Source organism: Lissotriton vulgaris, chromosome 7, assembly GCF_964263255.1.
Source record: "Lissotriton vulgaris chromosome 7, aLisVul1.2, whole genome shotgun sequence".
Classification (NCBI taxonomy): Eukaryota; Metazoa; Chordata; class Amphibia; order Caudata; family Salamandridae; genus Lissotriton; species Lissotriton vulgaris.
Window position 1 is genome coordinate 897,167,806 of NC_141695.1, and position 23,049 is coordinate 897,190,854.

Genomic DNA, 23,049 nt, shown 5'->3' on the forward strand with positions numbered 1-23,049 from the left:
GAGCAACAGAAGACTTGCATAAGGAAATCCTTCTCAAATTCCATATTTTCCCTCCTTCTACTCTGACAGCTTTGCTAAAGATTTCAATGACTTTGACAGGATCAGACCATCTAGAAACTTTCCTGTGAAACAAACCACCCATTTTTACACAAACTAGATCACCAATCTTTACACTGCAAGTATTATACTTCTTTTTGGCAGAATGTTGAATCATTCTCTCCTGGTATTTCCCAATTTTATCCTTCAATTCTTTAAAATCTACCTCATAAGGAGAATTACCTTTTAACCACCAAGGTAAAAGTCGAGAACCTGGTTTCCTCCCTCGTAACAACTCAAAAGGAGACAAACCAGTCACTGAATTGGGAGACAAACGATAGGTTAACAAAGTTGCTTGAAGAGCTTTCTTCCACTTCAAACCACTCCTTACAGCTAATTGGCAACAGGGCTCGACAAATCCACTCGCCCGCTCGCATTTGCGAGGGAGAATGGATGAGGACGAGCTATTTTTAGCTCCTACTCGCCCTTTCTGGCGAGTAGGAAACAAACTAACTTTTGTCCTCTGCCTTTGAAAACGGAGCAAAAGTGACAAGATAACAAGATTTAAAGGCATTTTTATTGCTCACAAAGGAACTAAGCAATAAAGATGCCTTTAAATCTTGTTAACTTGTCACTTTTGCTCTGTTTTCAAAGACAGAGGTCAAGTAGGTTGCAGTTGGGTCGAGGGGATTTTCCAAGTTACTAGACCTGCAGGACTAGTACAATTTTTCAGCTTTGTCGAGCCCTGGGCAAGATTACTTGATGACCCTGTTGAACCTCTCAACTTGGCCATTGGCTTGTGGAAAATAATTTGAGGTTCTTTTATGTATAATTCCACAATTTCTAAGAAAATCTTCAAATTCGCTGCTAATGAACTGTGGACCATTGTCTGAAATAAGTTCCTCCGGTAAACCTTCCCTAGCAAATATTTCATCAAGAAATTCAATCACCTGCTCTGAAGAAGTTTTCTCAACAATTTTCAGTTCAGGCCATTTTGAGAAGTAGTCAATGAGATCCAATGCATACATTTCTTTACCAGATTGATAACTGAAAGGTCCGATAATGTCAATAGCTAATCTTCGCCAAGGACCATTAGCATACTCAATGGGAGTAATATCAACAGACATACTCTTCACTGATTTGTCACTCAATGAGCAAGGAGAACAATTCCTGACCCAACTATCCACCATAGCATCAACACCAGGCCACCAGTAGTGTTCCCTAATCCTCCTTTTAGTAGTGGACATGCCCATGTGTCCTTCGTGTGCTAATTTGCAAATTGTCTCCCTTAATTTCATAGGAGGGATAATTTTATCAGATCTAACAATGATGTCCTGACATAACATTAAATCGTCCTTGACTTTATAAAATGACGCCAAATCACCGGAAAGTTTCCTTTCCTCAGGCCAACCTCTAATCAAGAACTGTTTAACTTGATTCAAAACGGCATCATTTTTCATAGCTTCTGACCAATCTTTCTCGGAGAAAACCAAAGAGCTCTCTTGATTTGAAATTGCATTAACATCTGCAAATGAGTATGCGACATCACAATCAACACTATTCCCTACATCTACACTTGCTGGAAAGCGTGACATACAATCTGCATGAACATTCAAACGTCCAGGAATATACACAACCTCACACCGATATTCTTGTAATTTGGCTGCTAACCTCGCTAGACGAGCAGTAAGAACTCTTCCACCTCCTGCAGACAACATAGTGATCAAAGGTTTGTGATCAGTTCTCAAAGAGAATTTTGTCCCCCACAAAAATTGTCTAAAATGCTGGGAAGCCCAAGTTCAAGCAAGTAATTGTCTCTCAATAGTTGAGTAATTCTTCTCAGCATCACGTAGAGATCGAGAAGCATACGATACAACAAACTCACCAGATTTATCCTTTTGCATCAAAACAGCACCTAGGCCAACATTGCTTGCGTCAACATAAACAATACACTCCTTACCCACTGAGTAAGGCTTCAAGAATGGAGCTTCAACAATTTTGCGTTTCAAAATTTCAAAGGATTCCTGTTGTTCTTTGCCCCACTCAAACTTTGCATTTTTTTTTAGTAGGATCCTCAAAGGATGCACAATATCCGAATAATTTTTTACAAATTTACCGTAAAATTCAGTCAATCCTAAAAAGGAAAGTAATTGTTCTTTTGAATTAGGAGAAGATGCATTGACAATACTGTGAACATGGTTAACTTTGGGCTTGATACCATACTTTGAGATTTCGTGTCCTAGATACTCAACCTTGTCTTGTCTAAACTTACATTTGGTGTATTTCAGCGTAAGACCCTTAGATCTAACTTTCTCCAAAACAGAAGCTAAGTTCTCATCATGTTCAATGTAGTCTTTCCCAAAAATCAAAATGTCATCCTGGAAAGCTATAGCTCCCTTGCATTCTGTCAATAACTCTTTCATAAGGCGCTGGAAAACGGAGGCTGCACTCGCCAACCCAAAAGGCATGCGCAAATATTGGAACATACCTTCTGGAGTGACAAAAGCAGTTAATTTCCTTGAGTCTTCATGTAACTCCACTTGGTGGTAGGCACTAGCCAAGTCAATGGAGGAAAAAACAGGTGCACCTGATAACGCAGCAATTAACTCGTGTATGTTTGGCAAAGGATGTTTATCTATCCATATTTCTTTATTAAGACTGCGAAGATCCGCACATAAGTGAAGTTCGCCTGAGCTCTTAAGTGATATCATGATGGGCGAAACCCAAGGGGAGGATTCAATTGGCTCTTTTGACTAAATCGTCTAGCATTTCTTTTAATTTAGGCCTATAAGCTAAAGGAACATTTCTTACCCTATGCCTAACAGGAACAGCGTTATCATTTAAAATGATTTTGTGTTTAAAATCAACGTATTTTCCCAACTTGTCGTTAAAAATTTCAGGAAACCTTTCAAGTACACTCTTAGTGAAACTAACATTGCTAGATGCATCTAAAGTTAAGTTCACCATTGAATCAGTAATAAACTTCTCAAATCGGGGCTCATCAACATAAACTGGTGGATTAGCATTAGGATCCAATTTGATTCCTAAACCACGTTGATGAGGCCAACCAAGAATAGACACGCCCTTGGTAGCAACATAAACTTTTGCTCTGATATCCCAGTTCTTAAAAGATATCTTCGCCCAAAAAAACCCTCTAGAGCAATCTTTTGTCCCGTGTACCCACCAGGATATATGTCCGGACTCAATAATTCTCTTTGATGCCACAATTGTTCAAAAATATTCTTACCAATAATGGTGTACCACGCACAAGAATCAACAAAAATATCAATAGGTTTGTCATCCATAAAAATTGTACAAGAAGGAAAATTCTTTTGAATACTCTCATCAACAGAAAGTATACAGTTCAAGCTATTAAGAACTTCCTCTTCTTCAGGCGATATGTAATTAATTCTTTGACCAGACCTGCAAATATTACCAAAATGCCCTTTTTTCTTGCATTTTATGCAGATTTTGTCCCAAGCAGGACAACCCTTGTAATTGCCAACATGGTTGGGGCTACCACATCTATAGCAAAATATTGTACCCTTCTTAACAAAACTCTTATTATCATTGGCATTTCTTACATATTCTTTTTTGAAGTTAGATTTACTGTTGAAAACACTTGAAGTGGGATGACTGGTTTGACTTTTAACAATAGCTACTTCAACCTCAGGAACATGTGTTTTCTGATTTTTCCCTCTAATTTCAGATACAAATATTTCGGAATGTTCTATACCTTTAGCTATATTCACTACCGCAGCTAATGTAGTCTCAGTCCCTAACCAAAGTCTTTCTTGGATCTTTTTACTTTTTGTCTTCATCATAATTTGATCCCTAAGAACTTGCTAGTATGATATGGTTTCAAAAGAACAAGTACAGGCAAGTGAACGTAGTGCTGCAACATAATCTTCAATTGTTTCGTCAGGTTTCTGTTCACGAGAATAGAATTTGAACCTTTCCATCACAGTATTTATCCTTCTACCAAAACGAATCTTCATTTGTTTAGAAGCTTTATTAAATACATCCATGTCACCAGCATCCTCCAAGGGTGGTAGATTGTCAAATTCTTTTATCCCTGCACCACTGAGACAATGTCTTAAAAGAGCAAGTTTTCTTTTTGCAGAACAATCCTCTTTTTCTAAAACATCCACATATGCAATAAACATGGGGTACCAAAGGTCCCATTCTATAGGAGGATCACCTGCAACTTGAAGAAAATGGGGTGGTGCAGCAATATTAGACATCCTGTAAATAAAGGTTGATGTTAGAACAATATAGATTAATACTAGAACAGTATGAATAAATAAGTAAAAATAGAAATAGTAGAAAAGAAAACAACAGTATTGGTGTGCAAATCACCGTAGTTGTGGATTTGCTGAAATTGAATAATCTCAATTTTTTTTTTATTTATTAATAAAGGTGTGCAAATCACCGTTGAAATTTGCAGCAAAGCGTTTCAATAAAATAGAAGAGGTGAATATTCAGGAATTAAAATTCCTATCTGCTCGGTAAATCTGAGAAAACACGAAGTTTTAGCTTCAAACTTCACCAAGATGGCCGCCGTGAGCGTCTAGTTGTGCGCGATGACGTGCGCGATGACGCGGTTATCCCAGAATGCAGCGCAAATTGTCGGGAAAGTAAACGAACTCCGGGATGCTTGAGACTCAAGACTCGAGGTGAGTTCTTGAGTGTTTACTTTTGAAAGTAAGCGAGCAGGGGGAAAAGCGTACACGCTAATGTAATTAAAATGAAAGTCTTCAAATTATGAAAGTGAAAACCGCTCGATAAATGCGGTCGAGGGGGATGATGTCGTGAAAGCGCAGAATTGGGGTGGAGAAGTCGTGAAGGCGCAGAATTGAAATAAATGTCCAAAATAATTTGAAAGAAGCAGACTTACGTTTGAGAAGCAATGTCCAATAAGTTCTTTATGTAGGTTTGAAAATGCATAGAAGGAGCTTCTCACCGCTGAAGAGGAAGAATTTTCCCTTAGTTGGCAAAATAAAAATTTTGCATGATAATGAAGAAAAACAAGTGAACGCTGTCTTCAAAAATCCACTGCTCCCAACGTCGCCAGTAATTATGTAGTAAGTCCAACTGCACTGGAAGTAGGTTCAAGTAGATTTATTCATATGAAGTACAGCTTAACAACCACAGGTAGCAGAAGAAGTCCTCACAGCATAAGCCATACAGTAACAGTAATAAATCAAGAGAAACCATTCTAAGTTACTAAGACAATTCTAAATGACATAGATAGATTCCAGATGACATCAAGTCATGGAATACCACAGGCTCCTCCCTCAACACTCCTCCTATCGTTTTCTATTTTAAACCCATTTCTCTATCTCTGGGCATTAGATTAATGCTGGAGAACGCCTGATCTTTTATCTGTTTTAAGGTCTCACCTGAGCAAGCTCATGCGTTGCACTGGAGAGACATTTAGTGAGTGGGGCTTTAAAAAGCCGACCACAGCTTTTTGTGTGGCATAGAGCGTGCGGTTCCGTGCACAGTCACGAGCAGAGGCGCCATCTGGCTTTCCTCTTGCTCTCCCAAGCACGCGCGCCTCGCTGTCTTGCTCGCACTTCAATGCCCCTCCCCCTCCCCCACCACAGAGCACGTCTTGCGGCCGCATTTCTTGTTCTAGCTAACTACTTCTCACACTCCAAACGTGCTGCGTTTCATCATCACTGCAAGAGTTGTAACCCAGCGAATCAAGAAAATGTTGTTGGCACGTGCGCTTGTTTTTTAAGTTCATGTTCCCGCACCCCTCCTGGTGTTGCGTTCCTTTTGTTACCGCCCCCCCTTCCCCTGCTGGCTGTTGTCTTGCACATGTGTTTTGTTCTATCTAACTACTTCTCACACCCCAAACGTGTTGCATTTCATCATCACTGTAAGAGTTGCAACCCGGCAAATCAAGAACATGTTGATGGCGCGCGAGCTGTTTTTTTAAGTTCATGTTCCCACCCCTCTCCCGTTGTCCGCGTTCCTATTGTTCCCGCCCCCCACCCCCTCCCCTGATGTCTGTTGTCTTGCAGCGGCCTGGGATGTGTCGCTGGAGGTTTGTGAGAGCCAGCTGCTCTCCGTGGCGAGGCACCAAGATCTAATTTGTCTTGGACATTTATGTACCTTTCAGGTTACTGTGTGCCTTTGGGCCGAGTCCTCCATGGGGTAAGTAAGGCTTGCCTTCCTGCCCCGCAGAGGCAGAAAGGCACCCCAGAAACTGCTTGTGCGTCTCCCCTCACCACTGTCCTCCCTGCTCTGCAACAGTTTTCAGTGCCTCCTGCAGTGCTGCAATGGCATGCTTCCGCCCCTCCATGTGCACTCACCCCACCCCCTCCAGGGCTGCAGCGCACGCCCCGCCAGCTCACCTGGCCCTGACGAGGTCGCCATGTCTTGCCCCGTCGCCTGCCCTGCTCATGTATCCCGGCCGACGGAGCTCACAACCGCACCAGTTTCAAGGGCTGCTGCTCACCCTTTTTTTCTATCTAACTACTTCTCACACCCCAAACGTGCTTGTTGTGGGCCTCCCTGCCACTCAGCCTGCCTGCCATCAACTGCCACTCCACACAGGCCAGACACACAGGATTCTACTATGACATCAGGCATTCCAAGAGCCACACCAGCTGAGTAGCAGGGAAAGCACCAAAGCTAAGTATAACAGTGCTGCGATTCATCATCACTGCAAGAGTTGTAACCCGGAAAATTAAGCATATGTTGTTTTGCAATTTGATTTTTGAAAAAGTGCTTTAATCTAATCTGGTCAGATATTACAGAAAAATTAAAGAATATTCACTTGTTAGAAGACACTAATGTTTTGACGTGTTATACATTCTGAGACAACACCTGATGTTTCTGTATTGCACTGTTGCGTGCGGATTTTATTGTTAGATGTCTTTAAAAAGAATCCTGACAGATTCGAACAAGTTATGTGTTATTAACCTGCTCCTAACCCCTTTATCGGCAAATAGCAATGTGCTACTGTGTGGGTGGTGGGGGAGAAGATGGTAGTGTAGTTTGGGGGCAAGAGGCTACACAGGAATGCATTTCAAAAGCAACAGGTATAAAATGCCACTTCTGCTACACATGGCATTTTGGTGAATCGACTTCAAAGCCATTGAAACCAACCCCATCTCCAAAATCTGCTACTAAAACTTCTGTTAAAGAGCTCAGCAACATAACTCCCAGTCACTCCACGGTCTCCCATCCACTAGTCTACCCAACAAAAAACACTCTCCAACCCCCGCCAATCAGGATTATTTCAGAATATTATAAATTAATGGTTTTTGTTGTTGTTTTCAGATGTATCAATACAATGGTGTCATACCCTGTCTTACCCTGCCCCTCTCCTGCACAGAGGACCACGCACACCCAACCTGTCAGTTTGGCATTAGTAGCAAGTGGCTGCAGTTATTGCTTTAGTCTACTGAGCTGTTATATGCTCGCATTTTGTGCATCGTCGAAAATCCTGCAAACTTTCATTGACAGTAACACCTGTTTGGTTGCCAAGGTCCAGATTTCTTCCTACCTGGAAACGATATCTCAAGCCCTCATCGCAGGAGTGATGTACAGTAATAGGCTTTTCCCCTCATTCAGAGCCTACGCATCGCTGACTAAATGGAGGTACCAGGGGCGTAACACAGGCCCCCGCAGCCCACGCGGTGCGGGGGGGCCCGAAGCTCCTGGGGGCCCCCTCAGCACTGCACTCTGGCCAGAGAGCTCCTAATTGAGTACAGAGGGGGCCCCTCTACATACCTTACAGGGAGGCCCCCTCGATTTTCGTTACGCCAGTGGGAGGGACACGTTTAGGCACAGGCAGTGGATAGTGTTTCTTTCAGGTTCGGGCTTTAGTCAATAGCATGAACATATAGACAAGCCTTTGTTGTAAATGATTGCAGCACGCGCCTGTGTGGATGCTCAAGCTCCTTGTTTGGGTCACACTTGATAGCCATAGAATTGGCGTACCTAGAAGAAGCTGATAACATATATTTCATTCCATTAATGTATTTCTTAAACACAGGTGCGCCGAATTCCATAGTGGTCTGTGACGCATAAAAGGAACAGCACCTGAAAGAAGCAGAACAATAAGATAACAAGCATTGGCATAGCCAATGGGTTTCGCCTTTGGGACCTTATAAGTGTTTAGCCATGCAACAGTTGATGTTGTGGCACCAAGGATATTGTGCTGGATGACTAAACACTTATAAGGTCCCAAAATCAAGACCTATTGGCTATGCCAATGCTTGTTTCCCTTTGCCTCTATGCTATGACTAGGTTTTCACATGCTTCGTGTGAGTGATAAAAGTGAAGGATTTAAAACTTGTGTAAGCCAAAGGGGCCTTTATTCCTATAAACTGTGATGTGGTGGCCGCTCTTCTCTTTTTTCGATTACATTAGCACAGTGTTCTACTAACTGCGCTCGGCGCCCCTCTACACGCACCTGCAGGGTCTACGTTCTGTAAATTGGATGCTCGTCTTATGTCATCTGAATGTGTTTTTACAGGCTCAGGCGGTGCACAAGGGCCCACAGCAAGCCTTCAAATCTGGTTCATTTTTGTTTATTTAGAGCACATTCCTATTACGCATTTTTGAATCACATTTGTTGCCCTAAGCTTTATTATGAATTTACAGTTATTAAATTAATCAGCAGTTGATGGCAGCACATGTTTTTTACATTCTTGAAATACAGTTATTCAGGATTTGAAGTTTCTGTTTTGTAATTGCTATAGGCTTTATTTAAGCCATCTATTTAAAGACACAGGGTACAAATTTAAAGCTCTCTCGGTTCTCTTCTCAGTATGTGTTCTGCATTCTTGGGTGCCATGCTGGGGAGGCATTCACAGAAGAAACATCATCTTTCTTCCTCCATGGAACAGGTCATTGCATGGGGTCAGAGGTCATTCTAGGTTCCCCAGTTACTGAAAGAAAGATGCAGGAGATGTTTAAACGCTATCAGACAAATATAAGCGCTATCAGGGAAGAGCTCTTTCTCTGCATCAGTCTCCTACTTCTTCAGTGTCTTCCCAATTTACGGGTTCTTGTCCATCCTGGCCCTCTGATTCCTTTTGGGCTATTTCGGATTATAAAGAATAAGAAATGAGTTTTCCAGAAGCCTGCTGCACCCAAACGTCCTGCAACTTCAGCTATTCAGGGTTTATTAGAGAGAGAATGGAGGGATCAGGGGCGTAGGTTTGGGGTGGCGGGTTGTTTGGGTTGTTACACCCCCAATACATTTATTTTCTGGTAAATAGTTGGGTATGGGTGCTTTCAGTCGGGTAAGGTGAATAAGCAATAAATATAACACAATCTTGATCATAGGTGGATCATTTACCAAATTGACACATAGATTAAGCAAAAAACCAGCTGAGACATGTTTAGTCGTTATACGAATTTCTCAAGGCTCAACACAATATCCAAAATTTAGAAGATATCAATGGAACAATCTTATCATATCCTGTATAATGATTCAAGATGCTAGTCCATTCCAGTCATAGTCCGTAGGCCACTGAATGCCCAAAAGGTCACTAGCGGAAGCGAGTGAGCCAGGAAGAGCTCGTTATGATAAACAAGTAGAGGCTAAAGTGGCAAGCCTCAAGGAAGACAACGATCTTCCGTAGCAATCTAAATCAGCGTGGTGGGAGCTACGGGAATCGTTGTACAGGATATGATAAGAGTGTTTCCGTTGATATCTTCTATCTTTTGGATATTGTGTTGAGCCTTGAGAAAGTCGTCTAACAACGAAACACCTGTCGGCTGTTTTTTTGCTTCATCTACGTATCAACAATTTGAAAAATGATCCACCTATGATCAAGATTGTGTAATATTTATTGCTTATCTTTTGGAATTAAATGTATTACTGACTAATGATAGTCAGTTGGGACTATTGACTGTGCTGTGTAGTTTGAACATTTATGATTTGTGTGCATGGAGGATCTTCTCTCCGTGTACTGAGTAATACTGGGAGTGGTACAGTGTTTGCATTGAGCATGCCAAAAGACATATTGGGTGTTTACGTTTGCAAACTTGACAGAGGTGCTGGCTGCTTTCTTTGAAACCACTTCCGACATTTTTTTGTATTACATCCTACCAATGTATATTCCTCTCCCCTTCTACTGCCCCTTAAGCCCCTCACATGCACCCTGCCCCCATATAATGTATTTTACCCTTATATGTCAGAGTTATGTCGTAAAATCTGAAGCTCACCCCCCCCCAATCTTAGTGTCCAAGCTGCGCCCCTGAGAGAGACCCTGATAGAATAATAGGGCCATAGTTTATGAGTGGGCTTTATCCTTTGACTGAGGGAGATCAGTAGTTTTGTCAAGCTTTGTCCATTTTCCCTTTTGAGGCTAATCTGGTGGGCCAGCCTTCTCTTCGGTCTGTGCCTCTCAGTCTTTAGTCAAAGATTCCCAGTTTCTTTCTGCATGTATCCAGGATGGTGACATGCATATAGGTGAAGGTCAAATGTAAGTGTTATATGGTCTTTGGCAGTCTTAGAGCCTCAGCTATAGCTTCAGCAGCACTGGTGGCTGCTAGGCGGCACCTTCACTTGAGTATGGAAAGTTGATTCTTCACAAATGTTTTTTCAGGAAAGGCTCAGAAAGAGCAACAGTTGGAGCTATACATGATTTCAGCTCTTAGCTACACAGCAAACAACGGTCCCTGCGCCGCTCCCAAGTGGGTTTTAATGTCACCTTTGTAAGGTTTCCATATCTTAGAAAAAAAATGCCAGTCATTTATTTAAGATGTAATATTCTGGAACAGCCATGAGCTGGTTAAGGTGTAGCTTCCTTGGGTTATGGCACGTCTGCCACACGGCTGTAAATCCTACAGAAGCACGCTGACCACCACAATTGGGGCGGTGCTGTGTCAGGGCAGACAAATGAGTCAACCGCTCAACTTTATGCCATCACGCACAGACAGGAATCAGACACTTCCTCCCAGGTTGGCTCCTGCATTCGTATTGCAGAAAAATAGAGTCAATGCCAACATCCACATGTCCGAATGACAGGTGCTTGTGCTACAGGACCACGGTGCGCTAAGCTACGTGGAAGGAGCTTGAGATGATCAGCACGATGCAGCCGCTACCAGCTACCACAACAGGAGGCCTCTAGTCCAGCTCTACTGCCGCCCTCCGTCCTGCAGCCCCCAGCCCTACACTGTCCACCCGCCCGAGTCGCCCTAAGCGAGGACAGCAAAACCAGTGAAACCTAGAGAACGTGGTGAAACAACGCAGCAGAGAGGCTATTGTAGGGGCATAGAAGGGACAGAGGAGGCTTGCGGGGGCCAGCAGAGGGCCCACTAGAGGATGCTGAGTCCAAGGCAATGAGAAGGAGCAACAAAGGGGTTTTGACCAAGACACCAGCCGCTGTTGTGCATTCTCCTATCTTCCACCTGGAGTCACAAGACAAAAGGGCAAAATGATCTAAAGGCATCAGCAACGGGTGAATCAGTCCCTTTTCCTATCTTTGGCATCCCATACAATTCTGAGAGAGGGGAGAAGGTCTATAAGAGACCTCGAAAAAACTGGGGTGGAGAAAGGTAGTGAGGAAAGCAGACAGCTGAGGCAGAGGTAGTCAGGAAGCAGAGAGCCTGAGTTTGCGGAGGTGGCCCACATTAGGTCAGTGTGGCTTGCGCATTTGGAGGTAGCTGCAGGTGATTCAGCTGTGCCACCTCCCCTTTCTTGCAACCCCCCTACATACCACTTACTGCTCACCACTTCTCTTCTCTTCGAGGGTGACTTCGACTACAGGGCACATCACCCCAGACACCATCTGGAGCAAAACCCAAGGGTCCCAGCTCTGATACAACAATGGAAGCGCAAGGAAAGTTTGGCTCAGCTCTTACCAAGAACACTACGTCCCAAGACATTGTGGGACATAAAAAATATTCTGCACAGGGGGCGTGGCTTCGGTGCCACTTAAGATGGCCACCTGAGCCGGAGACTCCACCGCACCGGGCCAAATATCTGCCACGGGTACATATTTCTGCACGTTTTAAACGAAGAAACTATCTGATTTCAATCTCGGAAGATGCAGCACATCTGGTGAGCACTCTATCATCACGAAGCGCACTCAAAATACCTTCATTTTTGCCACCGACATGATCTCCTCAGCACGCCGGCCAATTTGGCTTCTGCGCTACTCCTTATTGAGGAATTTCCACAAACTGACGGCACCTACTCTCAACTAGCACTCGCTTGGTTTTTAAGGGTAACATCTCTGCTTAATGGAACAATACAATAATTACATTATGTCTGCTGTTATGGATGGCTTTATTTCATGACTTCTCACTGTTGCCTCTTTTTACCTCAGAACACTAACAACTATGCCTATATTGCTCTTTCAGCTATCTCTTTAAAACGCAACTTGGGAAATGTTTTAGCAGAGCTGCATGCTATATTATGTAATGCAAGGAATCTTTATGGCAGTTTTGACATCAGCAACCCTTAAATTCGCTCCTTTTAATTACAATCCTCACTGAGTCATTTCTGTGATCTTCAAACAACATTACTGTTCTTAGAAGATTCCTCTCTTTAGACGACAGCCTTCCTTTCATTGGTAATAACTTCTTGCCTCATAGTTGAATATCACGAGCTTCTGATGCATGACTTACCTTCATCATTTGACTATTTTTGGCTGTCCTTTTGATGACTCATTATGGAATAATCTTTTTTTGTGAGGATTATAGGTTGCGCTTACTTTACAGGTCGCATATTGCTCTATGTGCTACCTGTATATCTTCTATGCATGGGAAGGCTTCGTAAACCGCAATTTGTTTTTGTACCCAAGAATCATTCTGCTTCGTCAACACCAGCTTTTATTTCAGTACCACTCTCATCTCATAACGAAGAAAAGATGGCAGGTGTAGCTTCTAATAGATCTGCTTCATCACAATCTACTGCTACAAAGACTTCACCACCTTCATCATCCTCCAAATGTCTAAAGCATGATCCTCCTTCTCCTGACAAATCGTCCTCTTCTATTTCCTTTGAATTGTTGTTGGAAGAAATTCGAGCTCTGCGCCCTTTTGTAGAGGAGACTAACAGTAAAATGCAACTCTTAGAGGAGAAGTGGTCTACAATGGAGAACAGAGTTTCTTTAGTGGAGCAGCAACTCACTGAGGTACAAGATAATTCTCAGAGACTTTCTTCCCTAGAGAGAGAGGTCCGTGACCTTCGGCATCACACAGAGGATTTGGAAAACAGAAATAGAAGGAATAATCTACGCATTTACGGACTACCTGAGGCTCTAGAGGGGGGTGATCCTGTTTCCTTTTTTTCTTCCTTCTTGCCAAAACTCCTGAAAATGCCTTCTTCTACATCTCTCAGTATACAGAAAGCCCACAGATTGGGTCCGCGCTCTTAAAGTTCTCTTCAAGTTCTCCGTAAAGCCAAGGGGAGTCATTATTCTTTTTTTGAAATGTACTGACTTACTTTCAATCCTCTCAGCAGGTAGAGCCAAACAATACATTTCTTGGCTTGGTCAGAGGGTGTATATTTCTCAAGATGTATCTAATGCTACAGCAACAAGAAGAAATGAATTCCTTAATCTTCGAGCCCCTCTACGATCTCTTGATGCTCAATATGGTCTTTTTCACCCCTGTATTTTCAAGGTGACTTACCAAAATGAGACTCGTCCTTTCAAAATCCTGCGTAACTTAAGAAATGTATTCACTCTCACACTACAAGTGCCATGGACACTGCTGGTTCTTCCAATGGTTGACTCTTCTGCATTCCTCATGTTCTAATCTTTTAGTCATTTTACAGTCATGACATGTTTTCGTTCTTAGTTATTTCTTCTATTTACTTTGAATTGTTTTTATATACAGTTAATTTCTTTCTTTTACAAGTTATTCATTCAAATAGCATTAGTGGTTCATGTTTCCCATATTTCCTGTCATACTTTTGCCATAATTTGTTTTGTATCACTTCAATGTTAATTATCTCCTGTATATTCTACAGGTTTGTTTATGTCTTATCAACCCGTATGGTTCTTATCCTTTTCCTCCCCATCCCCATGCGATCCGGATTTCTTGAATTCGGGCGGTTCGTCTTGTCATGTGTCGTCCTTGCCCGCTGTATCTCCCTTTGGTCCCCGCAGGTATGTTTTCACAGTCATCCTTTTTGGATATGTACTGTCTCCACTTTCCTTTCCTCTATCTTTCCTTTCCCCCCTCCTTTCTCTTCTTATTGTCTGACAAATATACTCTTCTCTTTCCTTTCTTTGCTTGATCCTCTACACTTGATCTCTTATCTTCTTTTTCCTTACTGTTTTTATCCCTTTTCCTACATCTATCACAAGGTTTTGCTGTTTTCTTAACTCTTCTTTATTCTCCACCTTTCTTGTTCCTTTTCTTCATTCTATATCATATCATTTTGCTTCTTACGTTTAGTCTTCTTCAATTTTTGAATGCTTATTTTTCATTCTACATTTATTTGCATTTTTTTCTCAATATTGTTCTGTTGTTTACCTAATATTAATTTTTTTTTCAGAGTTATCACATGGAACATAAAAGATTTCAATAACCCTATAAAGAGGCAGAGAATTCTTTCGCATTTAGCCTCATATAAACCTGGTTTCGTTTTGTTGCAAGAAAGCCATCTATCTGAGGCTGAAGCTCTCAAACTTAAACGTAGTTGGGTCGGTTCAGTATTGGTTTCCCCTACTAACACAAAGAAATATGGGGTTGCCATTTTATGTCATAAGAAATTTAAATGTACTGTTATTATGCAAGATATCGACTCAGATGATAGGTAGGTTCTAGTTAAACTTGTAGTCAATAATATTCCTCTCACTGTATTTAACCTGTATGGTCCAACTCAGCCTGATTCCTCTTTTTGGCCTACCGTCAGGGATACATTTTTTCAAAATAAAGATGAATTTTTCATACTTGGAGGTGATTGCAATCAAGTCTTAGACACTTTTCTTGATCGCAAATCCGAGGTACGTTTTATTCCCCACAAAATTCACAAGCAATTTCTCAACACTATTACACAGACTCAATTGGTTGACACCTGGAGATTATGCAATCCAGACGAAGCAGAATTTTCCTTTTTCTCTCCCCTTCATGGATTCTTATCCCGGATTGACTATATATTTCTTTCCAAGCCATTAGCTCAAAACCTTATCTCCTCCTCGATTGAGCCTATTTTGATTTCCGATCATGCGCCAGTGATTGTTGACTTTGACTTACTTCCTCCTCACTCCAAAATATCTAGGGGGAGGTTTAATAATTATCTTTTGTAAGATCCAGTCTTCTCCTCTTCTTTCATATCTTTTGCGGAAGAATTCTTGTCTATTAATTAAATTACTACTGTGTCTCCTGTTTTGGTATGGGATAGTTTTAAAATCACAGCTCGTGGGTTTATTATAGATTTTGTGTCCAAGAAAAAGAAACTATCCTCTAGTAAACATAAAGCTATTTTATCTTCCATTAAGCGTTTAATAACATCAGTTTTAGACTTTTTCCTCAGACTCTACTCTACAGCAACTTATCAAAGCTAACATGGAATTTAACAAAATTTCTACTGATAAGGCCTCCTTTACTATGCTCCGTAATAGTGCCAGATACTATGGTGGTCACAAAAAAGTTGGTTCACTTCTTGTTAATTATTCAAAATCTAGAAAAGAGAAAACATTCATTGAGTCTATTCGATCTAATGATGGCAAATACCTTTTCAAAGATAAAGATATACTAGCTGACTTCACAAAATGTTATAGTGTCTTATACACTCCTGAATAATTATAAATGACTATCTTAGTTCTATTCCTCCTCCCTCTGCCTCTAATCTGGATTTTACCTGTCTAGACACAGATATTTTACCACAGGAAACGTCCTCTTCCTTAAATTCTTTAACGAAAAATAAATCCCCAGGCCCTGATGGTTTCTCTGTAGAATTCTATCTTAATTTTTCTAATTTGCTGCTGCCAAACCTTTTTAATCTCTTCCAACATTTTTGCTCGACTGGTGCCGCAAGTGGTTCCTTTTTAGAAGCTTCTATTTGCCTCATTCATAAAGAAGGCAAAGATCCCAAATTTTGCAAAAATCATCGCCCCATCTCACTGGTAAATGTGGATTATAAGATTTTTGCTAAACATTTAGCTATGCACCTACAATCCTTCCTCCCCATTTAATAGCTCCCGAACAATGTGGATTTGTAAAAGGTAGATTAACTTCTAATAATTCACGTCTATTTTTTAATGTTCTTAATAAAGCTCCTTCCTTATCTTTTCCCCTTGCGGCAATTTCCATTGATGCCGAAAAGGCCTTTGATAGGGTAGATTGGTCCTTTTCATTTAAATCGCTTCGATGGCATGGTTTTGGTACTAAATTCATCTCCCTTATTTCTCTTCTCTACTCTACCCCCTTGCTTCTATCACTGTAAATGGTAAATCCTCCCAGTATTTTTAACTTCATCAAGGAGTTAGGCAAGGTTGTCCATTATCCCCTCTTTTATTTGTTCTTTCATTTGAACTTTTTCTTTCCCGTATCTGTCAAAATTCTTCTATTTTTGGATTCCCATATGGAGATCATTATCTGAAATTATCAGCATATGCAGATGATATCTTGTATTTAATTTAGAATCCAGATTCTTCTATTCCTTCATTACTACAAGAAATTGCTGATTTCTCAGTGGTATCAGGATATAAGATCAATTCTGATAAAACTGAAGTTCTCCCAATTACAACATTTTGTCTTAGACATCAATTTGATTCAACTGGTTTTCCCTGGAACAGTTCTAAAATTAAATATCTTGGTATTTGGTTTTCTAATTCTATTTCAGTTAAATTGGACATGAATAAAGCTCTAGATTGTATCTCCAAGCTTTTCTCATCCTGGAATCCCCTATTTCTCTCCTGGTGGGGTCGGCTCGACTCCATAAAGAGGATGATTAATCCTATTTTATTATATTATTTATCAATGATTCCTTTACGTATCCCTGTCACTTTTTAAAAAAGAATCGACTCTCTTCTTTCCAAATTTCTATGGAAAAATAAAATATCCAGAATGTCTTTATTTAATCTTAGAAAACCGAGACTTATAAGTGGGATATATTTTCCAGACCTCCGATTAGATCATAAAGCTTTTAGCTTAAAGCAAGCTTCTCATTGGCTTCACACGGAACCCTCTCCCTTTACTCCTCTATGGGTCATCATTGAACAATGTCTGTTTGCTCCTTTCTCGACTAAGGAAGTTCTGTCTTTCACTGCCAAAAATGCCCTCATATCCCTCCCATTATTTAAACACACTTGCTCTTTGCTACGACCTCATCTTCAGTCAAAACTTATAACTAGAAATACTTTTTTACATTTTCCTTTATGGCATAATAGCCTCATCACTATAAATAATAGGCCTCTGTACTGGGCCTCATGGAGAGCTAAAGGAATTACCTGGGTTACTGATCTATTTGATGGAACTTCTCCTTCTTTTCCTGATTTTCAGGTTACATTTAAATGTCCTCGTTCCTTCCTGCATACATTTTCCTTATTAATGAAATTACTTCTCAGTATATTTTGCTCCCTTCCTTCAGATGAAGTTCCCATTACTCAAGATTCACTTCTTAAAATATTAGTTTTAATTCCAAAAGCTACTCCACAAACCTATAACGAGACAAAACTAAGGTGGAACTTGCTTGGGAATCAGACTTAGGCTTTGAATGGAGCATTGACGTATGGAATAAGATTTGGGCCCGGTCGTTGAGGATCTCAAGATCCGCCTCTACTACTCAATCTACTTCTTCTTATACCACAGACTATATCTCACTCCCATTTCCATAGCTAATTTCACACATACAGACAATAAGAAATGTTGGACCTGTGATTTTCCATTAGCAGATCTCTCACATCTCTTTTATTCATGTCCCCCTGTTATTTCTTTTTGGACGCAAAATTGGGATCTTCTCTTTATGGGAAGTTTGTCTGAATCCATCCATCTGCCCTCCCATCAACGAGGATTGTTCGATCTCATGTTGGCTATAGCGTTTCAACAAATTACCAATTAATTGTAAATGTTTGTCTAAACTCTCAGTTAAGCCATGGTGGGACACTGTTTGTCAATACCATAGGTTAGATGTTGCTTATGCCTCTCAATGTAATGCAAATGTAAAAAGATATGTTTTTTGGTTACCATTAATTACATATTTAAATAAGGTCTCAATGAACAATATTTCTCATTTTCGTTCTGGAAATTTCCAACCCCCTTAAATCAAATTCCTTCCTCTTTGGTCTTTCTTCAATTTTGCTTATCCTTCTAAATATTTAATGAAATTTCATTCAACAGTTACTTGTTTCCTTTTATTTTCTTTTTATTTTACAATTCTTAGGAGAATAGCATAGTCATTTATGTAATGGTTTTTATGATGAATATATGCATATTTTGTCTTTTTCCTCCCCGTCTCTTTCCTTTTCCTTATTTTACTCAAAAATGGAAATAGCTTTCTACTATGATTCTTTTGCCTATTCTCTTTTGTTTATGAGATTTCCAATATATTGTTATTTCTTAGGCCTTTATTATATGTTATTGATTTCTTTATGACTTAATAAAGCTTATTAAACTTGCCCCCCAAAAAATTAGCACAACAGCAGTTTCAGCAAGCATGGTGAACCATTGCAACAGCAGTCATTGTCAATGACAATGCAACCCCTCCATGAAGACCCCAAACTTATTCCCCCATTATGCTCCAAAGTGATAGTTGTAAAACCAGGGAACTTTAAAGCTAAGGACCAACCAGAGGAAGCCAGCAGCGCCCAATAGGGATGATTGGGATAATATCGAAGAAAACCCTCTAATCCTCACTCACTGGATTGGCAACATAAAGGGGGGTGACAACATTGATCACAACGTTTATGAGGAAGCTTTGGCAGAGCCAGCAGCATCAACCCCAGAGGCCCCTGCTATGAACTATCCTTCCCCGACGATGGCTGACAAATGAACAAACAGAACATCAGATAATGGGCAAAATATACATAGCAGTGGTCTCGATGGCCGCCTAACTCCAGGAAGATAAATTGGAAGTGTGCAAGTATTCATTTTACAAAGAATAGCCTCTGCTATAAAAATAGATGGGAAACTTGATCAACTTAACCAACTAATGTTAATGTTAAGAACCCGAGGCTCTGCCATAGTAATGGAGGGTCAACTACAATGTACATGCAGTCCCCTGATTGAAAAGCTCCCCTCTCCTGGGGATAATGAGGACTCTGTCCAAGACCTAAAAGAAGAAGTGATATGGGAAAGGACTAGACCAGAAGCAGATAAAGGAAGTGAATTCCAACTATTAGGACATTCTTCTTTAACCCCAAAACACTGCTTACCCAATAAGTGAACTACGTTTTGCCAAAGAACAATCTACTGACTCCATCATGTTCAAGACGCAAGCATGCCCTGAAGTAAACTCGGCTCAGAATCTAGGAAACAACTATCAGGAATCCGAAAGCGTGGCAAAAGGAATTAAAACCAACCTTGATCTGCACCCCTCTGCAGGAACCACCTCTAACGACGAATAACAATAAAAGGCTAAAAAAGCTCAAAAATCAAGAAGGAAGCTTAGTAGCACTCCACCCCTGGTAGGGTAAAATAGGACAACACCTGCCCTCAGTTGGGGAACTAGAAAGGAAGAGGAAAGCACATCAAAGCCCACAACGAGAAGCCCACAGCCAACCATACCAAAGGTCACAAACTTTAGGCAGAAGGATGCAGCGCAGACTCACACAGATATAGCAAGTGTACAGGATAAACCAGAAGAGAAGGCCATATCAAACCTCGTGGGTGAAGACAAGCCATCTCTAAGCCCTCAACCTAGGAGGCAATTAGAAGAGCAGCAATATCTTCCTGAAGTGGGGGAAGAGATCAACTCAAAAGTTATTGAATTAGTCACTTTTTTCACACCGGCTAAAGGAGAGGGAAACGAACAATCAGAAGTTACCTACTCAAGTGCAAAACTGGCTCTAGCTCTAGCTCTTGCCCTAGCTCTGAGGGACCATCAAGTACACATTAGATCAATGGGGAATAAAAATCAAAAACTGCATTGTACTCAGGTACTTGGCCATATTTACAAAAATCAACATGCAGTGAGAAAGTACAGGCAAGAAGGGAGTAACAAGCAGCGTCCCGAAACTTAATGAATAAGTCTTACTTGGGGGAAAAAGGCGCAAGTAAACCCTCAATGGTGCCCAAGGGAGAAATAACGATCACAACTAGAGCCTCTGAGCCCTTCAGAAAATGCACATCCAGTCAAGGAAGGAACATAGACTGGTTATGGTTATCAGGGGTTTTAAAAACATGCCCCTAGCGAAAAAAGGCATAAGCAGTCACCCACACTGACTGTATGCTCATGGAACGCTGGTTGGCTTTCAGTACCAAACAACAAAAGGGAAGCCATAGCATTTTAAAATCTGGAAGACATAATTTCAGTGCAAAAAACATGGGCCTTGGGCTTCACCCCTTGGATGGACTTCACAGTGTTTGAAGCCCCTGCAAACGCATCAGAAGCTGGGGGCCATGTTTTAGGTGGTGTCTCAATTTACGTGAAAAATGAACCAATGGCATTAACAACCATCTATGCTAAAGGGTAGGGTGACTACATCATCATTTGTGCCACTCAAAGTACAGAAACCAAACAACAGAAAGAACAGCAATTGATTGTAGGCAGCATATACCTGCATCCAGTGAAGTGCAAACACCGGCCTTGCGACTCCCGGTGTTGTGGGATCTTAAAGCGTCACACACAGACTTGCGTCACACACAGACTTCAATGCTAATCTAATGACCATAGGAACCAACAACATATGGCAGAAACTAGATGATCAAATATGAAACATATGCAAGATTAAACCTCAATCCTGAAGACTAGATAAGCACAGGACAAAAGTCAGCATGGCACTAAACAACATGGGCCTACGCCATCTAAAAGGCAGACTGCCAACAGAGTACCCAGAGGCAAACACACATTTCTCAGCCAGCAAGTTAGCAACTCTAGACTATATGTGGATATCAATCGCCCATTTTCAGCATGTGATCATATTTGAAGTACACCCTACAATACGCATTGATCATTCAATACTAAAATACAGGCTGAACTTGTCGAGCGAACGTCACTCCAAGCAGCAGCACATAGGCAAGTATGAGCAAATGGAATCACTTAAGAAACTAAAATGCCTTACTAAAGATCAGGAGGTGTTAAGATGGGCAACGGAAAAAATGCTAGCTCACTATCAAAACCAAGCGGAAGAAGCAAAAAGAAAAGAAACTCCATGGAGTGTATGGGCCTTGCTCCTCCAAAAAATCGAAGCTGATTGCATTATATCCAGAAGTAAGCTGGGGAAAACAACACACAAATAAGGAAGCTCTGTAAAGAAATAAAGTAAACAGGATAAGAAGGTCCTACAGGAAACTGTTGCATGAGGAAATACAAGAGAAAGAGGCCAACAAATGTGCACAAGTACATGAGATCATAAGATTTAACATTCAAATAATTTTCTGGGCATGGATAAATTGCATGGAAGAAGCCGCCTCTCATAAAGAAGTGGTAAACATTACACCAGGAGAATGGGAAGCCCACATAAAGCACTTTTTAGTGATCCAGCACCAAGCATCTTTCCGTCTAACAATCCCAATAAGGGAGCAATCGAGCAAACACTAAAAATGACTACAGCTCCAGTCAAAAAGGCACTTGGCTGTTTGCGCAGAAATGGGTGCCTGGACCCAATGGCATTCCAGCTTCCATATTTAAAGTGACACCCAAGAAATGGGCTGAGGTAATATGCCGCATTTTTCAATCTTACTTACCTCCTGGACGCAGTGGAAATGGAGAGGCTCAATTTTAGAGTCATTTCTCAAAAAAAGGGGATAGTACAAAGCGTGAGAACTTAAGGCTAATAGCCTTGCTGGACATAGAAGTGAAATGCAATGCAAACATATTAAATAAGGAAATGGAAAAATGGCCCAACGAAAAAAAAGTTGATTCCATTATGCCAAACAGGCTTTAGAAAAGGCTGTCACATCGAGGACAATCTGCTCTGCATATCCCACCTGATAGAAAAAAACGGTGCTGGCAAAAAAACAAATAACTATATCTATGTAAATGTACAGGAATTTATATAGCGCAAATCACCAAGAGGTTTCTAAGCGCTTGCCTAGGGAACCCGTCGTGGTATTCCCCTGTGAGATAACCCCGGCAGGGTATCCGCAAGGTGAAAGCCAGGCATCCCGCCACGAGGGGCCGTTGTGGAGATTAAGCAAGCTATTGCCCAGACTCGCAGAGTGTGAACCCATGAATCAAGTAGGCACCGGAGCAAGAATTGTCAAGTCCATTGACATTTTAGGACTCAAGACCCCGCCGAGTTGGGAATTGAACTCTGATCCCGGGCTGACCTCTGCTTCCAGGTCTGCCTCCTCTAACCAGTGAGCCACACTTCTCTATGGTTTGTTGAGTTTGCCAAAGCATTCAATAAATTCTGCACCAAGCTAAAGATGTGGGGGAATTCCAGCACCACTACTTAATGCTATAATCGCATTATATTCATGGGTAAAAATAAAAGTGACAGCATGCTGGACAAAAGCTACAATAAGGGTCTAAAACAAGGCTGCAGATTAGCGTCCCTGCTGTCCAATCTATATTTAGCAAACCTGCAAGATCATCTAGAAAAAACAAGACCAATCCTTCCAAAAATCTCCACACAAAAAATACAGGTACTGCAGTATGCTGACGAGACCGTGCTAATAGACCAGGCACATGTAGGTCTGCAGAGACTGTTCAATTCTTTATCCAGATACTGTGAAGAAAATGACTAAGGATCAACACAGCAAAAACAAAAGAGTTGATTGTCAACCGAAGAATAATTAAGAGTGGAGCATGGTTTTGCAGAGGGAAAAGGATTGAGAATGTCCTTTCATACAAATACTCAGGTGTCTGGCTGCAAAACCGGGGCCAGCATACTGCACAGATTTCCTTACAGCTGGCAATTTTCTATCTTGGGCATTCTGTAAATTGAAAAAAATGCCTCTAAAGCTCACAGTCCC